The sequence below is a fragment of the Neopelma chrysocephalum genome, unplaced genomic scaffold (assembly GCF_003984885.1).
Source record: "Neopelma chrysocephalum unplaced genomic scaffold, ASM398488v2 Primary Assembly neopelma1_138, whole genome shotgun sequence".
In the NCBI taxonomy this organism is placed as follows: Eukaryota; Metazoa; Chordata; class Aves; order Passeriformes; family Pipridae; genus Neopelma; species Neopelma chrysocephalum.
Genome location: NW_020897800.1, coordinates 5,083,524 through 5,094,774, shown reverse-complemented (window position 1 = coordinate 5,094,774; position 11,251 = coordinate 5,083,524). Strand labels below are relative to the sequence as shown.

Sequence of the window (11,251 nt, the reverse complement as noted above, 5' to 3'; positions counted from 1 at the left end):
GGGGCGGGGCGTGCGCGGCGGCGGTGGCGGGGCCGGGCGGGCGGGCGGCGAAGCGGCGGCCGCGCTGTCAGGGCCGGTGTCGGTGTGATGAAGATTGGCGGGCAGGTAGGGCTGTCACTCACTCACGGTCACGGGGGAAGCGGAGGGGAAGCGGGGGGGCCCCCGCCGCGCGCGGGGGGACGGGCGGGCGGAGCCGCGGAGCCCGGCGGACAAAGCGGCGCGGGGCGGCGGGGCACCGGGGGGGGGGGGCGGCGGGGCCCCCCCCCCCTTCCCCCCCCCCCCCTCCCAATAACCTCCCCATCCCCTCCGGTGCGGGAAGTAACTTGCCGTTCCCGCCGCCTCCACGCTGGAGGTGCCGTCGCCGGTGTCCGGTTGCCCCTCCGGGCTGAGCTCCGGCCGCGCCGCTGCGGTTCTCCGCCGTGATCCCCCCCCCCGACGCCTCCCGCGCTGATTTTGGGGGTGTGTGTGCAGCGATTCGGAGGGCAGCGCGCTCCCGTCCTCCCCGTCCGCCGGGCGGTTGCGGCGATGCCGGGGGTTTCCAGTGATGCAGCCCCCCGATGGGTTACAGAGCTCCCAAGGGCTGCAGCCCCCCCGTAACAAGTTGCAGCCCCCGCTGCCCGGTTGCCGACCCCACACCGGGGGTCGCGGTGCTTTTAGAGGGGTTGCAACCGACTGCCCCCCACCCCGGCCGGTTCCAGTGCCCCTCCGGGGGGCTGCAGCCCCCCGAGGTAGCTGCAATGCCCTCGGACTGGCTGCAGACCCCCGAGCGCTTGGATTGCTCCCCACCCCGGCGGTTGGTTGCAGCCCCTCCAGCCGGTTGTAGTGCCCCCCCGGGGGGGGTTGGCGGCCCCCCCCCGAGTAGTTGTTCCCCCCCCACCCCGCGCTGGTTGCAGCCCCCTCGCAGTGGTTGCAGTGGCTGGTCCCAGACTCCCCCGGGGGGAGGTTTTGCAGTCCCCCCCAGCTCATCGCGTTTGGCAGCTGGGAAGTTGCCCCCCGTGCAGCCGGGGTGGAGGGGCAAGGAGGGGGGCATTTTATCCGCAGCCTCACAGCTTTGCACAGCACCCAGTTACCTCGGGGTGCCTCCCCAGGGTACCCACCGGGGGCAGGGGGCACCGTGCAGCCTCTCAGGGCCCCACGCGGGCTCGATGCCAGCGCCGGAGCACGGCCCAGGCCGACGTGCCGCAGCCCAGCACCTCTCCCGGGATGAACCCCCCCGTGCACCCCCGTTCCCCTGCTGTGCCACCTTCTCCCGGTGCACCTCAGTTCCCCCTGTGCACCCAGTTTTCCCCGGGATGCTTCACGGGACCCCCTGGCTTGTCCCTCCCATCCCGCAGGGTTGGATGTATGCTCCATACTTTTTAGTGGCTCTGCAGAGGGGCAGGGAGGGCTTTTTGTTAATAATTATGATTATTATTATTATTTTTAATTTATCCTTGAATTTTTTTAGCGCATTTCCATCTGTGGGAGGGTGGCTCCGCCGGCGGCATCCTGCGACTCGGGGAAGTTTTGCTGAGGGATTGGGGTGTCCCCCCTCACTTCATCCCGACCCTTGCGGGGCGTCGAAGCTCAACTTGGGCTCCGGAGCTCTTTGTTTGGGCTCTTCCCGGTTTTTCTCACTCCCAAGGATCTTTTTTCCCACTATCTCGCCGCCCGCCGGGTAACGGGAAACCCTAAACCCGGCAGGATATTTTCAAACTCCCAGCCGGGGAGATTAGATTGAGGAAAGGGGGGGGATGGATTATTTTTGGCCGAGATGCAGGGCAGCTGTCTGCTGGGGAGAAGCAGAAAATAGGAGAGGAAATGGCTTAATTTGGCTTTTTTTTTTTGACTTGTTTTACCTTTAAATCCTCCAAGATTCTGGGGGTTGGAGAGGGGAGAAGCAGCTTGATGGACCCGGCTCCGGCGAAACTTTCGGGAGTTGCGCCTCCAAAAGTGCTGACTCGGCGTGTTTGGCATCATCCCGTGGCAAGAAATTGGTCATTCTCCCCCCAAAACCTTTGGGGTCTGATGTTTAGAGGCCTGTTTCTGGCCTCACATGTATGTGGAGAGGGATTTGGGTGAGTTCATTGGATTTTGGGTGATTTTGGGGAAAAAATAACGCCGTGTTTTGGGTTTAAGCCACTTGGAGCAGAAGGATGAGGGGATCAGGCTTCCCCCTTATTTTCCCCCCCCCCGCCTTCTATTTTATTTAACTCCCTGTGCTGAGATCCCTTCGTTAGGGGCAAAAGTTAATTGCTTGAGGCTAATTACAGGAGAGGTTAATAAGGGAGCTGGCGGTGTCAGGAAGGGAAAGAGATGCCGCCTTCTGCAGCATCCAAAATTGGGCTTTTTAAGGCACTTTGCAACCCTGGCCCCCCAACACCAGCACTGAGGGGTCCTGTGACCCCTTTCCTTTTAACTTGAGATCTGTATAATATTATATATGTATACAGAGGTAAGATTAAACACCCCTGATATCATGGGGCAAGGGGAAAAACAGGGGGAAGAGTGATGCTGAGCTGCCCCACTGGGCCTGCAGAGACATATTCCGTTCTCCCTCCATCATTTTTGGGAGGGGGAAATAAAGCAAATCTCATTTTTTAAGGAAATCTCCATTCCTTTAAGGAAATTGCCCCCTTACTTTTTTTTTTAAGACAAATTACCCCTTTTTAAGGGAAATCTCTTTTTTTTAAAAAAAGAAATCACCTTTATTTTATGGAAAGCTCATCTTTTTCTTAAAGATTTTTTTTTTAAGGAAATCTCCTTTTTTTTGGATTCAATGCACAAAATTGTGTTGGGAGAAGAGGGTTTTATCCCACTGGTGTGTCAGGAATAACTGCTTTTTCTAACTCAGGGATAAAATCAGTCCCTCACCGGGGCAGCTTTGGATTTCAGATGGTTTTGGCTTTTCCTGATGAACTCCTGAATTACTTCATGTCTTTTTTCCAAGTTGATCGACAGCATCCTTGAGTCTCTGAGCAATAATAGGGCTTTTTTGTCCTCCCAGAAAACTTAAATATTGGCCTGGTCCTGCTGGGAAGAGCATCCTTCACCCATCCATCCTCATCCCTAGGGATGCAGGGGTTGGATTGCACCTCTGGGTACCGCCCTCATCCTGGCTGGGTTTGAGGTGCGTGCTGGATTCCTGGGATATTTCCTGAAGACATGGAGAAAATGAACCCAGGATGCTGGGACACCCCAGTTTTGCATCATTTGTTTTCCTGGGAGCTGCCCTGGCTTGAAGTATCCAGTAAAATGAGTTGGAGACGTGGGATGGGGCGGCTGAGAAGCCGATGGGCAGGATGCAAGGAGCAAGGAGCTGAGCTTCCTAAAGTCAGGAGGAAACTTTTGCCACACTTAGGGTTAAATTAAGGGAGATTTGACATCCCCAGTCTTGGTGGGAAAGCTGGACTGAGCATCAGTATCATCTTTATTTTAGGCTGCGGGTTCCCCCCGATGGATCTCAGTGTCCCATCCCCAATTATTCCCCGTCCTTATTTTACTCCAGCTGCTTTTTTGGGGTGTTGGAGGGATAATTTACCGGATCCGGACAATCCCCAGTTGCATTTAATATCCCACGCACTGTCGAATAACTTGATTCGCGAATAATTTTCGCCGCCACCGAAGAGGGTGTTAACAAATGCCCTCTAATTAGCCCAAAAATAAATTAATTCCCAGCGTCATTAGTCGGATCGTTAAGATGCCGACTCCAAATAATAATCTGGAGGGATGGGAATTAATCCTCGACTAAATTTAAACTCGGGTTTATCCCTGCCTCCAACCTTGGAAGGACCGAGGTGATGCTCCACGTAATCCCCATGGGAAAACCAACCCAGGTGGGATGGGATGGAACCATGATCCTGGTGGGATGGAGCCATGATCCTGGTGGGATGGAGCCATGATCCTGGTGGGATGGAGCCATGATCCTGGTGGGACGGATCCATGATCCCGGTGGGATGGAGCCATGATCCTGGTGGGATGGAACCATGATCCTGGTGGGATGGAGCCATGATCCTGGTGGGATGGAGCCGTGATCCCGGTGGGATGAGGTGGCCTTTGCCCAGCTGTGATTTGCAGCTGTATAAATAAGATGGGGATTTGGCCTCGGCTCTTCCCAACTGCTTGATTAGATCCTATTTTTTTGGCTTTTCCTCTTCCAAATGGGAACACAAACCCTGGGTAGTCCCAGCTCCGGTTAATTGGTGTCTGTTAAATAGTTGGGTTGGAAAAGACCTTTAAGACCATCGAGTCCAACTGCCAAATCCACCACTAAACCACATCCCAAAGCACCATGGCTGCACATTTTAAAAAATTATTATTTATTTATCACTTATTTTAATTTTATTTTTAATTTATTTTAATTTTTAATTTTAATTTTATGTTCTTTATTATTATTTTTGCTTTGTTTTTATTTTTATTCTAGATGATCTCTTTTATTTTTGTTTGTTTCATTGTTTGTTTTTTTTCATGTTTGTTTTTTCTTTCAATTTCTCTGTTTTGTTTTTTCACCTTGCTTTTCATTTTCTGTGCCACTCTTCTCTCACCCACCTGTTTCATCTTCCCTATACCAAGTATAATCCAGGCAGGAAAATCCCAAATATCCAGACAGCCCCACCACAAGGCCATAAGACCTTTTAGGGTTAGGGATGCTGATGCTCCCCAAAAACCAGATTATTTTGGTGCAAGTGGAGGAGAAAGTGAAACCCAACTTGGGGAGAGGAGAAAAAACTTCCCCACTAATGTAAAATCTGGAGCTTTCGGCTTTAACAAGGTGTTACAAAAACTATGAAAAAAGTTATAACCGAACCCACAGTTTTTGGCCGGGTTTTCCTTTCCCCGGCTGGCTGGATCCCTGCCAGAAATCCCAGAAAGCCAATTAAAAATAATCCCAAATTTGGACCAGTTTGGGGAGGCTTCTATTTTATTTCTTCCGCCATTCTGTGGTTTTTTTGAGGGTGTGTTTGGGAATGGGGTTTGGAGTGGGAAAATCCCGTCACGTCCCATCAGGGATCCGGGAGCTTCTTTGAGCTTCCAGTTTGGGTTAGAGCTTGAACCCCCTGGAAATTTTTCCATGTTGGGAAAAGCTGCCTTTGCTTTCTTTTTCTCCTCTTTCTTCCCCCTTCCCCATAATTTTTGTCATATTTTCACTCTTTCCTTTTTTCCTTTTTTTTCTTTTCTTTTTCCTTTTTTCCTTTTTTTTCCTTTCCCCCTCATCTTTTTTCTTGTTCTTTTTTCTCCCTCTTTATTTTTCTTTCACTTTTTCTTTGGTTATTTTTCTTTCTTTTTTCCTTTCTTTTTAATATTTTCCTTTCTCTTTTTTCTTTTTACCTTTATTTTCCTGGGGTTTATTTTTTTTTCTTTTTCCCTTTTTCCTTGTTTTCCTTTTTAATTTTTTTCTTTTTTCCCCTCCCCCTCTAAAAAGGTGGAAGCATTTTTTCCCTTTTCCCCTCTGTCTGTCTTTCTTTCTCTCTCCTATTTTCCCCTTTTTCTCTTTTCCCTGCTTTTTATTTTCTTTTTGGCTTTTTTTTCCCTTTCCCTTTCCCTTTCCCTTTCCCTTTCCCTTTCCCTTTCCCTTCTCTTTTCCCTTTTCCCCCTTTTCCCCCTTTTCCCCCTTTTCCCCCTTTTCCCCCTTTTCCCCCTTTTCCCCCTTTTCCCCCTTTTTCCCCTTTTCCCTTTCCCCATTTCCCTTTTCCCTTCCATCTCTCCTCCCTTCTCCCTTCCTCTTCAAGTTCCCCTTCTCCTTTTCCCTTTTCCCTTCCCCTTCCAGTTCTTTCTCTTTCCCTTTTCCCTTTTCTTTCTATTTTCTTTTTTCTTTTTTTTTTTATTATTTTTATTTTTCCCCTTTTATCCCTTTTTGTTTTTTTGTTAATTACTATTTTTTCCCTTTTTTCCCCATCATTTTTGGCAGCCCAGCCCTCTCCAGGCAGCAAACCCAACCTGCCCCAGCCCGGGCTCTCTGGGCTCCCTCACCAAAAGGGCGGCAAAAGACCAAATAATTGAAAAAAAATTAGAATATTGAATTGTAGCAGTTTCCTTTCCTGTTATTGGATCCTGGATTCCCGGGATTTTTTGGTGGAGGCAGGACCAACCTCTCCCAGCTCTGTCACTCCCAGGTACGTCGAAGGCACTTTATGGCTTTATAAAGCCCTTAAAATGTTTTTGTTTTTTTTTAAACACTGCTTGAAGCTTCCAAGGCAAGTTTGAGAATAGCAATTACCAGCTCCTGCATCCCTGGGCAAATTCCCACGGCGAAGGTGGATGTAAACCACTTTAGACATTTTTAATGCTCCCAAGCAATAAATTTAAAAGGGAATTTATTGTTCCAAGCTGCTAATTTCTCCCTACGAATGCCACTGCCTGTTGCTGGTGCCGATGCTGAGGACAGCCAGGAGCCTGCTTGGAGATTTTTGGTGCTATCCCAGAAAAAAAAATCTTTTACCTGCTTGGTTTTTCTCCTTTTCCTCCCCTATTTTCTATTTTCCCCCTATTTCCACTGTCTTTCTGCTGCCTCTTTCCGAAGGGAAGGTCCCTGGTGAACGAGGCCGATGAGCCGAGCCCTCTCCAGGTCTTGTATTTTATTATCCCCTTGATCAGCTCATCATAAATAATTATAAATAATCAGCTTGGAGATGGTGGTCGGGGCCCTCCCCTCTGGAGCATCCCGTGCTCTCCATCCCACCTCTTACACCCTGCATCCTCTCCCTGCCCTTGCTCATCCTACTGACTCACCCAATAAAATTATTTTAAAAAAACCCAAAATCCAGATTCTGAGGAAGTGAACTTTGCTGGAGGAGTTAAAAAAAAAAAAGAAATAAATTATTATTATTTATTATCTCAATCACAAGCAAATCCCATTTATAGAGTGCCTGGCAAGGTCTTTTAATGCATTTACGTGCAGAAATTGGTTTCTTTGTATCTCGGTGCCAGATCCAACATCTCATAACTCTGACAATTAATTAATTGTTCTAAAACAGAAATTATGAGGTGGGGCACTTTGTCAGCGGGATGGCAAAGAACAAACTTAACTATCATAAAAAAAGAACAATAAAAATTAAATAATAATAAATACTCAATAACCAGTAAAAAATAATTGATTAAATATAATAGTATGAAATAAATACTAAATGGTTTATTTTCCTATAAGGATTCACCGTGTAATAAGATGGGTAAAATAAACCAGGATTAAGAGATTTCTAGGCAGAGTCTTCATTGAATTTAATCTGGCTCGAATCTTAGGCCTGGCTTTATTTTCCAGGGTCAGGCTGGAACATCCCCCTTGCTGGATTTCAGTGGTGAACAGCGGGATGAGGCTCCTGAATTCCCCCCATTCTGACATACGTGCACTTAAACCCATAATTAACACCCCTCTCAGTGCCCTCAGGGAATGCTGGGGCAGCTTTAGGGATGCTCCTGCAATTTTGGGGGCGATGGTGGAATTTTTAAGGATGCTGGTACAGTTTTAGTGAAGCTGGTGTGATTTTAGTGATGCTGGTCTGGTTTTAGGGGTGCTGGTGCAACTTCAGGGATGCTGGTGTGATTTTAGTGATGCTCATCCAACTTCAGGGATGCTGGTGTAGTTTTAGGAATGTTGGTGCACTTTTTAGGGATGCTGGTCCAGCTTTAGGGTTACTGCTGCAGTTTTAGGAATGCTGGTGCAGGTTTTAAAGATGCTGGTCCAGTTTTAGGGTTGCTGGTGCTGTTTTAGGAATGCTGGTGCAGTTTTAGGATTGCTGGTGCTGTTTTAGGAATGATGGTGCAGTTTTAGGATTGCTGATGCAGTTTAAGGAATGCTGGTGCAGTTTTTAGTGGTGCTAGTCCAACTTTAGGGTTGCTGGTGCAGTTTTAGGAATGCTGGTGCAGTTTTAGGAATATTGATGCAGTTTTTAGTGATGCTCATCCAACTTTAGGGTTGCTGGTGCTGTTTTAGGAATGTTGGTACAGTTTTAGGGATGCTGGTGCAGTTTTTGGAATGCTGGTGCAGTTCTTAGCGATGCCCATCCAACTTTGGGGTTGCTGGTGCAGTTTTACGGATGTTGGTGCAGTTTTAGTGATGCTGGTCCAGTTTTAGGGCTGCTGGTGTGATTTTAGTGATGCTCATCCAACTTTAGGGATGCTGCTGCTGTTTTAGGAATGCTGGGGCAGTTTTTAGGGTACTGGTCCAACTTTAGGGATGCTGGGGCAGTTTTTAGTGATGCTGGTCCAGTTGTGGTGAGAATCATCCAATTCTGGGGCTACTCCTGGGATTTTGGTGAACCTGGTTCTCGACCATTCCTAGTAATGCTCCTCCAGCTCCCGGCTGTGACTCCCCTCAGACCAGTCCCCATCATGGGGAATATTCCCAGTTCCCACTGTTTTCCCCCATGCAAACCTGAGCCCTCCAATCCCTTTGTCTCAACTGTCACTTTAATCGAGTTGCTTTTCACTCTTTTTGAGCATTTCAGCCTTTTTACCTCCTCTCGGGAGCCACCTCTCTCTGTTGGGAAGCTTTTCCTTCTTTTCAGCGTGACCTTTGCCATCTTAATCCCATCCTAAACCGTGATAAATCATTCCTCCTTCCCTAAACAACCTCCAAAACCTCAAGGTTTTTTTTTTCCTCTCTTCCTCCCCTTTTAAATGTAACACCCCGAGCAGTGGAACTGAAGGACCCGGTGAGAATATTTATGCTAAAACCACTAAATAAAGCGATTTAGTAGCATCTTTAATAGCTGACCACCTGGCAAGTGGCCAAGGTTATCTCAAGGTAGAGACATCGGGGGGTTTTATTTTCCCTGCAACCATTTATATTGGGATTTGGCTCAACGGGGGGAAAGCCAGAGAAATTCCCAGTGCTGTTATCCCTGCAGGAATTACCGGGAGCGTTTTCGCCCTGAATTAATTGCGCTCGGAGAGGAGCTCGGGGCAGCGGCGCGGAGTGCGAGGAGTTGGGACGAGGCTCAGGGAATTGAGAAGCGGCTGAATCGGCATCCCGGCCTCGGGTTTGGGCGCGCTGAGAGCAAACCTGGGAAGGGATGGGGGCTGAGAGGTGCCCCGAGGCGGGATTTGCGGAACTCCCCGAGCAAGCCCAGCCCGCCGCCGGCTCAGCCCACCCAGCCCACCCAGCCCCGCGCCCCCCGGGGGGGTTTCCCCGCGCGATGGCATCGCTGACACGGGGCGGGGGGGGGGACCCCTGGCCCCGCTCCAGCGCCTGGCGGGACACACGGCACCCTCGAGCCAAGCAGACAGAATTCCACCCTTTGTTTCCTGTTCGCCGGCTCGACTTCGGGAGGCTGGAGCGCTCAACAAGCCCCTCTTTGTGCTAATTTAATTAATCGCCGGGGCCGAGGGCAGCGGGGATGAGACGCCGCGGCTATAAATACCTGCCTGGGGGGATGCGTGGGGGCTTGAGCCCGGGCGGCGGCTGAACCGAAATCTAATTAAACTCAGTTTCATTCAAATCGACTTAGAATAAAACCCCGAATGATTGATTGATTTATACTAGAAAGTCGTGGGTTGATCGGGTTATAATAAATTATTGACTGATTTGGGATGGAAGATCACGGGTTGATCGATTTCCGGTGGAAAAATGATTGATTGAGTCGTAATGGGTTGATTGGTTAATAATGAAAAATTCTAGGTGATTTTATACTAGAAAATTATTGATTGATGGATTTATAATAGGAAATCGTGGGTTGATCGGATTATAATAGAAAATTATTGATTGACTGATTGATCTACAATAGAAAAACATGAATTGATTTATAATAGGAAATTATCAATCAGTTGATTGATAATAAGGAATTATTAAGCTGGGCATGTGTCATCCTCCCTACTGCAGTTTTGGGGGAGGAAAACCATTGTGTCCCTCCTGAGCAAAGCGCAGCTGGTACCTGCTCAGGTTCTCCTAAAGGAAAATAACTTTTCTGATGTGAATTAACCATCCCAAGGGTGGTTTCCAGAGGAAAACACCACTTGGATACACGTGTGTATGCTCCTGGTGCACCTCTGGCCAGTGTTCAAGTGCATGAGCGTGGTGGATACTCAGTTTCCTGGAAAATTCCTTGTCCTGGCGCTGGTTTTTCTTTCGGTTACAACCTGAATTTCAAACTTTACATCCCGTTTGCAAGTGATTAAAGGGAGGTGGGTTCCCTAAAGCTGCAGAAGGAGAGTCAAAAAGAACTTTGAGACTTGCTGCCAAGCGAGTTTTAGCTGCCAGAAATGATGCTGATCTTCCACGGGAGATGCAGATGATTTTTCCAGCTGATAAGTGGTAGTTTTCAGTCGAGAGATTGGGATATGTTAGCAAAATTCTCTAATGTGGTATAGTATAATATATATAATATATGTGGATAAATACAAGAAATACAATTAATACAGTATAATAAATGAGATTAATAGAAATATATATAATAATATAATACGAGTTCTTCTTAATTATATTAAGCAGTGATGTGGCTCCAAGAATGGGCATAATCCTAAATCAGAGATTTTTCGCCCCAAACAGCAAAAATCCCCATTAGACGCATTTCATAATAAAGAAAAGAAATCATCAAACAATAATTTTCCCCAAAATTTTTTCCTGTTTCAGCACATGGAACATCACGTCTCCACCACTGCTCTGGGTCAGGAGACCTGAGCATGCCCCTGTCAGGCACCAAGCGATGATTTTTATTTATTAGTATTTAATGTCCATGGGAAAACTTCCCAAATACAGTATAAACACCCACCAAATCCCTCCACGGTCCCAAGCTCTGGATCTCAGCTGCATCTTTGTGTCCACTGCACCTTTAATTAACAGGATTTCCAACGATTTGCTGAAATCCAAAGTGCTTTTTGCCCTCAGTAAAAGTGCTTTTATTCTCCTTCCTAGAAATAACTTGGAGTGAGACAAATCATTAACAGCATTGAACATTTCTATTTCTACTCCCTTTAAGATGGGGAGTGGTCCCCGTTTATTTTAGGGATTCTGGGTCCGTGCCACATGACACTGAGGGGAATTGTTGGTGAAATGTTATCCCCATCTTAAAATAGCCACGTTCCAGCTCGGCCCTGCAATCCCTTGGTGAGGCCGGATCCTGCAACATGAGCCCTGGATCCCGGGAGTGAGGCCGGGTCAGTGCATCCCTTGGTTAGATCCCGGGTTTATTTCCATGAGCCTGCTCCTCCTTTTGCTTTGGAGGATCAAAAGAGCTTGTGCCTGCAGTCCTGGTTGAGTTTTCCATTGAGTAGCCTGAATCCATGCAGGAAAAATCTGGGAATTGAGTATATCCATGTTTGGTGCTTAATTTTCCCCCTG

The 11,251-nt window shown here is 48.0% G+C and overlaps 1 protein-coding gene across 2 annotated transcripts in view; it reads left to right on the top strand.

Annotated features, from left to right (window-relative positions):
* The first annotated feature begins 42 nt into the window (after positions 1 to 42).
* The window catches only part of PKNOX2 (PBX/knotted 1 homeobox 2), an 84,755-nt gene continuing 73,546 nt past the window's right edge, over positions 43 to 11,251 (top strand). The window contains exons 1-2 of one of the 2 annotated variants that reach the window (XM_027699429.1): positions 70 to 105; positions 6,078 to 6,092. The gene's annotated coding sequence lies outside the window, so the exon portion shown is untranslated. Of the gene's footprint in view, positions 106 to 6,077; positions 6,093 to 11,251 lie in introns of both variants that reach the window. The other variant, XM_027699427.1, reaches the window with a different exon arrangement.